The following is a 5743-nucleotide window of genomic DNA, read 5'->3' on the forward strand; positions in this document are numbered from 1 at the left end:
CGCCCCGGGCACTGCTGCCTGTCCCGGGTACTGCTGCCCTACCCGTCCCGGGTACTGCTGCCCTACCCGCCCCGGGCACGCCGCAGCGCCAGCGCAGCAGCTCGGTCCCAGAAATGAGGGCGAATAAAATCGCTCACACTTCAGCAGACTCTTAGAGCAATCCAGTGCAGATTGAGAGTTCGCAATTTGGCTGAGCCCCGGGGCATTTTTTGATGTTTCTTGTGACTCATCTGCGTCTTGTTTGATTGCTGGGAGTTCTTGCTCTTTTCCTAGAACCTTTCTGAAACCTTGCTAGTACAGAAATTTCTGTCTGTAGAATGGTTTTGGTTTTTACCTGTCACCTCTGGGTTTAAAAAACATTTATCGAATGGATGAATGAATGAATGCAAAATCTGCATTAAGATGCATTTATAACTTGCTAGGCATCTTGCAAAGAAATTATCACAATTAAAAGTGAAACTTCACAGTATAAGAATGTTAATTTATATGGCAGTTTAGCAAAACAAGTGGTTATTTCAGTCACTGTATATCACAGCCATCTTCAGAAAGCTATACCAGATTGAAATAATGGTTTTGTTCATAATTTATCAATCGGTTTTGAAGATCTTTGGGTTTTGAAGAAATGGAGGAAACCAATATGAGAACACTTAGATTAACCAAAGTACTAATAAAGATGTTTAAAGATACCAGATTAAAACTCTATGTCCATTCAAGTTGTCCCTAGTTAGTTTTGGTTATGTTACCATTATTTTCTATTTTAACTCAAAAGCTTATTCCTTTCTATATTTAAAGAGAGAGGACACCAAGGACTGGAGTGGCCTTAAGTAGCATAGTCTGGATGCTTGGGATTAAAGCAGTCCAAAGCTTTTCCAATGCACTGGTTTTATACTGAAAAAACTGTCTTAATTGAACCAGAAAGAGGTAATTCTATTAATTTTTGCCAGCTTTAGCAATAGTCCCTTTAAACTTTCTTTCAACTTGTATATGATTCACATTCCTTCCTTTCCAAGGTGCCTTTTCAGCCTACAGATACACAGAGCTGTTCAAGGGAGGGAAGTGGGAGCAGGAAGAGTGAAGGGAGTGGATTGCTATGAGTGTTTGCCAGAATATTGAAGTGACTGTTTCCTGTGCGGATCAGGTTCTCCAATTCCTAACTACATGTAGAGCTAGGTAGGTGATTCCCTACCTAGATTACTACTTGGGTGGAGTTTTCATTTTAAAATTAACATATTTTAGATTCTTTGCTTTTGTAGGAAAGCACAGTTTTCTAACTTGCAGTTATGCCCCACGGCACCAAGGTTCTTGGAAAAGCAGGATTTCCTGAGGATGACATTGTTTGTTTAGAACCATATTTATAAAACATCCATAACCACTTTTAACATATGGTTAAGCTCCAGTGATTTCAAGGCACTTAAATAAACGCAGTTAAGTGCCTGAAAATTTTACCCAGTGAAGGAGACTAGAGACTTCTCTTGTGGTGTGTTTTGTAGTCATTAGTGTTCTCTTACAGCTGATCATGTTCTAAAGAAAAATATTTGAAAAAGTCAAATATAACCAAACCCGATTTCTTTAACTGTCCTGTTTGCTGAGAAAGAAACAGGTTATTACACAGATCAGCCTTCTGATTAACTGCTGTATGCCTTTTTTGCTTTTTAAAGCTGTCTAAATAGCCTGCTCCTGTCAGCTTTTGCATATAGGTCATTCCAAACTGCATATGACAAAGCTGCCTTATTTCTTTGATCTGCTGCAGTTTTGTCTACAGGGAAAAAGAAAAGTTGTGCCAACTTGGTAGATGACAGGGAGCTTTCATTTGGATGTGCCAAGTGTTTGTAGGATATCTGAATTGTTTGGATAACGCTAGGTGTTTGCCCATTGGGAAGGACTGAAGAGAAAAACGGGATTAGCCTTTGTGTGGGCATTCTGCTTGGACCAGATGGGAATGCCTTTTCCTTGGATTTGTAATGCTGTGTGCAGTTCATTGCTTTTGTTAAAGGCTTTAGGCTGAATTATGTGATTTGCAAAATATTTCATAGTTGTTCATTTGTCTTTCGTGCTGAGAATCTCAGAGATCAGCTTGTATTAAAATTTATGATTAGAGAATAAAAGATCCTACTAGTAGTAAGGTACTAACATGCAGTTGTTTCTGGCAGTGAAAGCTGGCAGTCGTCTTCGGCAGGGTAGTGCAGTCAGCAAGGAGTGGTTCAAAAGACTTGGCTTTGAGAATGAGTGAAAATACTATAAAGCAGCTGGTCAGAAATGAGCTTTGAGTCAGTGATCAGAAACTCCAGAGTAAACAAAAGAGATAAGAATGTGCCAGTCTTAAAATGGTGAATTTTGAGAAATCAAATGAACTGGTTTCTCAGAGAGGGTGCAGTTCAGTTGCTGAATTCATTTGCCACAAGATCTTTAAAAGCCAAGAGATTTTTTTTTTAAAGTGCTTCTGTAGGAAAAGGAAAAGTGAACAGACATATTCAGAGAAGAAATGTTGTAAAGAAAAATTACCACCCAGACTTAAACCCAGAAGTGTTTATACAAGATCTGTCTCAGGAAGTCACTTAACCACTGCTTGCTGCTGACAGGAAGCGACATCTGGAAAACAGCTATTGTACCTTTGCCTTTTTCCTATATACTTTTTTGAAGCATTCTCTGCTTTTTGACACTGGATAGTCTTTGTTTAAAAATGTTAAAATGCATCACTCCTACAGTATTTAATCTTCAGTAAAATATTTTTCCTGATTCATGAGAAAAGCATCAGGAGATAGTTGGGTTTGGGGGAAAAAAACATAAAAAAAAAAAAAATTGGCAGTATTATGGATAAAATATCATTTGTTTATAGGGAAAATTTTGCTAGAAAGCTCCAGATGCACCAGTCAGAGGAGATTTGGAGTACAGCTTAATGAACATAATGCCAGCTGGATCACTGGTAACATTTTTTCTCACGCACTGGCATCTTAGTTTGAAAGTTGCTTGGTTCTTGCTGCACTTACTGATCTGTTTTTTCGATGTTAATCTTCATTGCTGCAGTGACAAAGGTGGGAGGATTAATTCCAGTGATCCGCTAGGGTGAGGTTATTCAGGAAGGACTGGGGGATCAGCAACATCAAATTTTAATTTTGATACTTGGTGTCGCTGAGGCTGATTGAGCCAAAGTAAGGCACTCTCTCTAGCTCCACTTTTTTATAAGATCAATTTTGCTTATATAAAGAGGTTGCTGGAAGTATTTGCTTTATTCACAGTTAAAATCAGTGTCCGCTGGCTATTTGTACATGCAGAGCTTTGCTGCTGCAGCAAGTTAGTCCATATAACAGTTCTACTCCAAACTCCCCAACAATAATAGATGTGTGGATATAAGCTAGCACATTTATCACATTTGTCATAGAATAATAGAGTCATGGCTGGAAGAGACCCCTGGAAATCATCTGGTCCAGTCTTCTGTGGAAAGTAGTGCCATAGATTAGGTTATACAGGGTCCTGTCAAGCCAAATCTTGAATATTTCCAGCAAGGCAAGTTGCTGTCCTCTGGGGAACCTATTCCAATATTTAATTGTACTCATAGGGAAGAATTTTTGCTTATATGCAGACAGAATGTCCTCCATTGCCTCTCATCCTGTTGCTGGGTATCACTCTGAAGAGAGCATTTCCATCTTTCCTATAACTGCCTTGTAGGTACTGCAAGAGTGGTTAGGTTCTCTTCCTGTCCCTTCACTCCTCTAAGCTGAACAAATCCAATTCCTTTAACCCTTTATCCTATGAAAAGTTTTCCAACCCTGCAGTCACCTTGATGGCCATCCATGGGACCATCTTGTAATTGTGTGATGTCTTTCTTGAGATATTTTATAATGAATACATTTCTGTGTGTAACAAATCACATGGTGTTTCCTTGGCAAAGGTTTGTCTTCAGTTGTTTTTAGAGTACTCCAAGTCCTACCAAGGTTAACCAGTATATACATTTGGGTTTTTAGAAAAATTTTCCAGCCCTTAATCCATGGAAAATATCCAGTCTGCTTGAAACTAGTGACACCACAAAACTCTTGGCTTTTCTGCCTATGAGCTAATCTCCTAACAATGGCGTCTTTGGCTTTACAAACTGCTGACTGTAGTAATTTGGACTTTCTGCCACATAGTTAATTGATAAGTTACTTTCTCTCTGTCTTCTGCTTTATTTGGTATGATACAACCACACTTGCGTATGTGGGGAAATGCTTTCATAAATTTGGCTGGCTACAAATTGGAAACATATCTTTGTCTCTTCTGACTCTCCAGTCAAACCAGTGTCAATTTTTGAGGAGAAAAAAATGGAAAATAGTTATTTTGCATAGGTTCCCTCCTGTTATGTGTGCCACTTAGTGCATGTCTTGCAGACACTGCTTCCTGTACTGAAGGAATGTTCTGTGCACAGACAGCCATGTGCATTCAGGGGCTTCTAGGTGGTGAATACCTTTACAAGTGTATGTGATGGTAAGTAGGGAACTAAATTGTTCATTAAAATATTTTACCTTTTTTGTTTCCTCTTCTAATATGTTTGTGGTTTTCACGCGAACAGTGCAATTTACCAAGCAAATGAAGTTTATTACAGTAATTAATCAAAATGTTACACTGTAATAACAAATTGAAGTCCCCAGCCTAATCTGAAATACTTCCCCATCAGGTAATCATTCTTTGTTGCAGAGTAGTGAATGTCTGACTGACAAAAATATCATACAGCAGCTGTTTCCGAACTTACTTGTAATTGCAGAATTGAACAGACCCTTAGCAGAGCACTATGCATGAAACTATCTGTCAAGTGTACAGTAGTGGTGTATTTCAGGTTTGTTAGCCCTACTATTTTGCAGGATAGTTTTAGATCCAACATTAAAAAAGGTTAACGAAAAAGAAAAAACACACAATTGAGACAGATGCAAGTTTTTGGTCTTTATCTGCACCTGTTTTTTATGATCAGTTTTGCAACAGTATTTGTTAATACACTGATAGTGTGTTTGTGAGACAATTTTAGGTGCTGTAAGTTTTGGATCGCACCTTGTACCTGCAAATTGTCATAAACCCCCAAAGAGATTTGAAATTCTGAGTTGTTAAAAACAAATGGTGCTGCTTCTTCCACAGGCTGCACATTATTATGTGTTTTTTATCAGGGATTTAACTTCCAGTTTTGTGAAGTCTTTCTAGTCATATTTGTTTTCACAAGGTCTTTCTGACAGGGGAGTGCTGTCTCACTCTCTTTCTAAACTTGTGGAAAATAGAGCATAAGAATAACTTGCCCAGGTCAAAGAAATCTGTGACAGAACAGAAAATTTGGATTCAGGTTTTCAGACTTCTGGGTAGATGCCTTAAAAATCAAATTTCCCTTTATTACTGCAGTTTAAAGTAATACCTTTCCAGCTTTTCTCATTGATATGTTTGTACAAGATTTACTGGACTGAAGGTGTTTTGTCTTTCGTAGCATGTTACATCAGTCTTTCTTAATGAGAAATAAACCACACACCAGAGCTGTTGATGAACATTTTAAAGCTTACATGCTCCAGCTCAGGTTCTTCAGAACTGGGTGAAGTTGAATAACCACTGATTTCAGAAGACTTGAGAATGTTTTTCTTAAGAGCTTGTTAGTACCCATCAACTCCAGAGTATGCTTATTTATTATCTACCTCAGTGCTACTTTCTCAGAAACCCTGAGTATTGGATAAAGAAAATAATAGGAGAAATTTAACTATGAATCAAGACACAAATTATGTAGACATAGGTTTGCATC

Source organism: Acanthisitta chloris, unplaced genomic scaffold (assembly GCF_000695815.1).
Source record: "Acanthisitta chloris isolate BGI_N310 unplaced genomic scaffold, ASM69581v1 scaffold9376, whole genome shotgun sequence".
Taxonomy (NCBI): Eukaryota; Metazoa; Chordata; class Aves; order Passeriformes; family Acanthisittidae; genus Acanthisitta; species Acanthisitta chloris.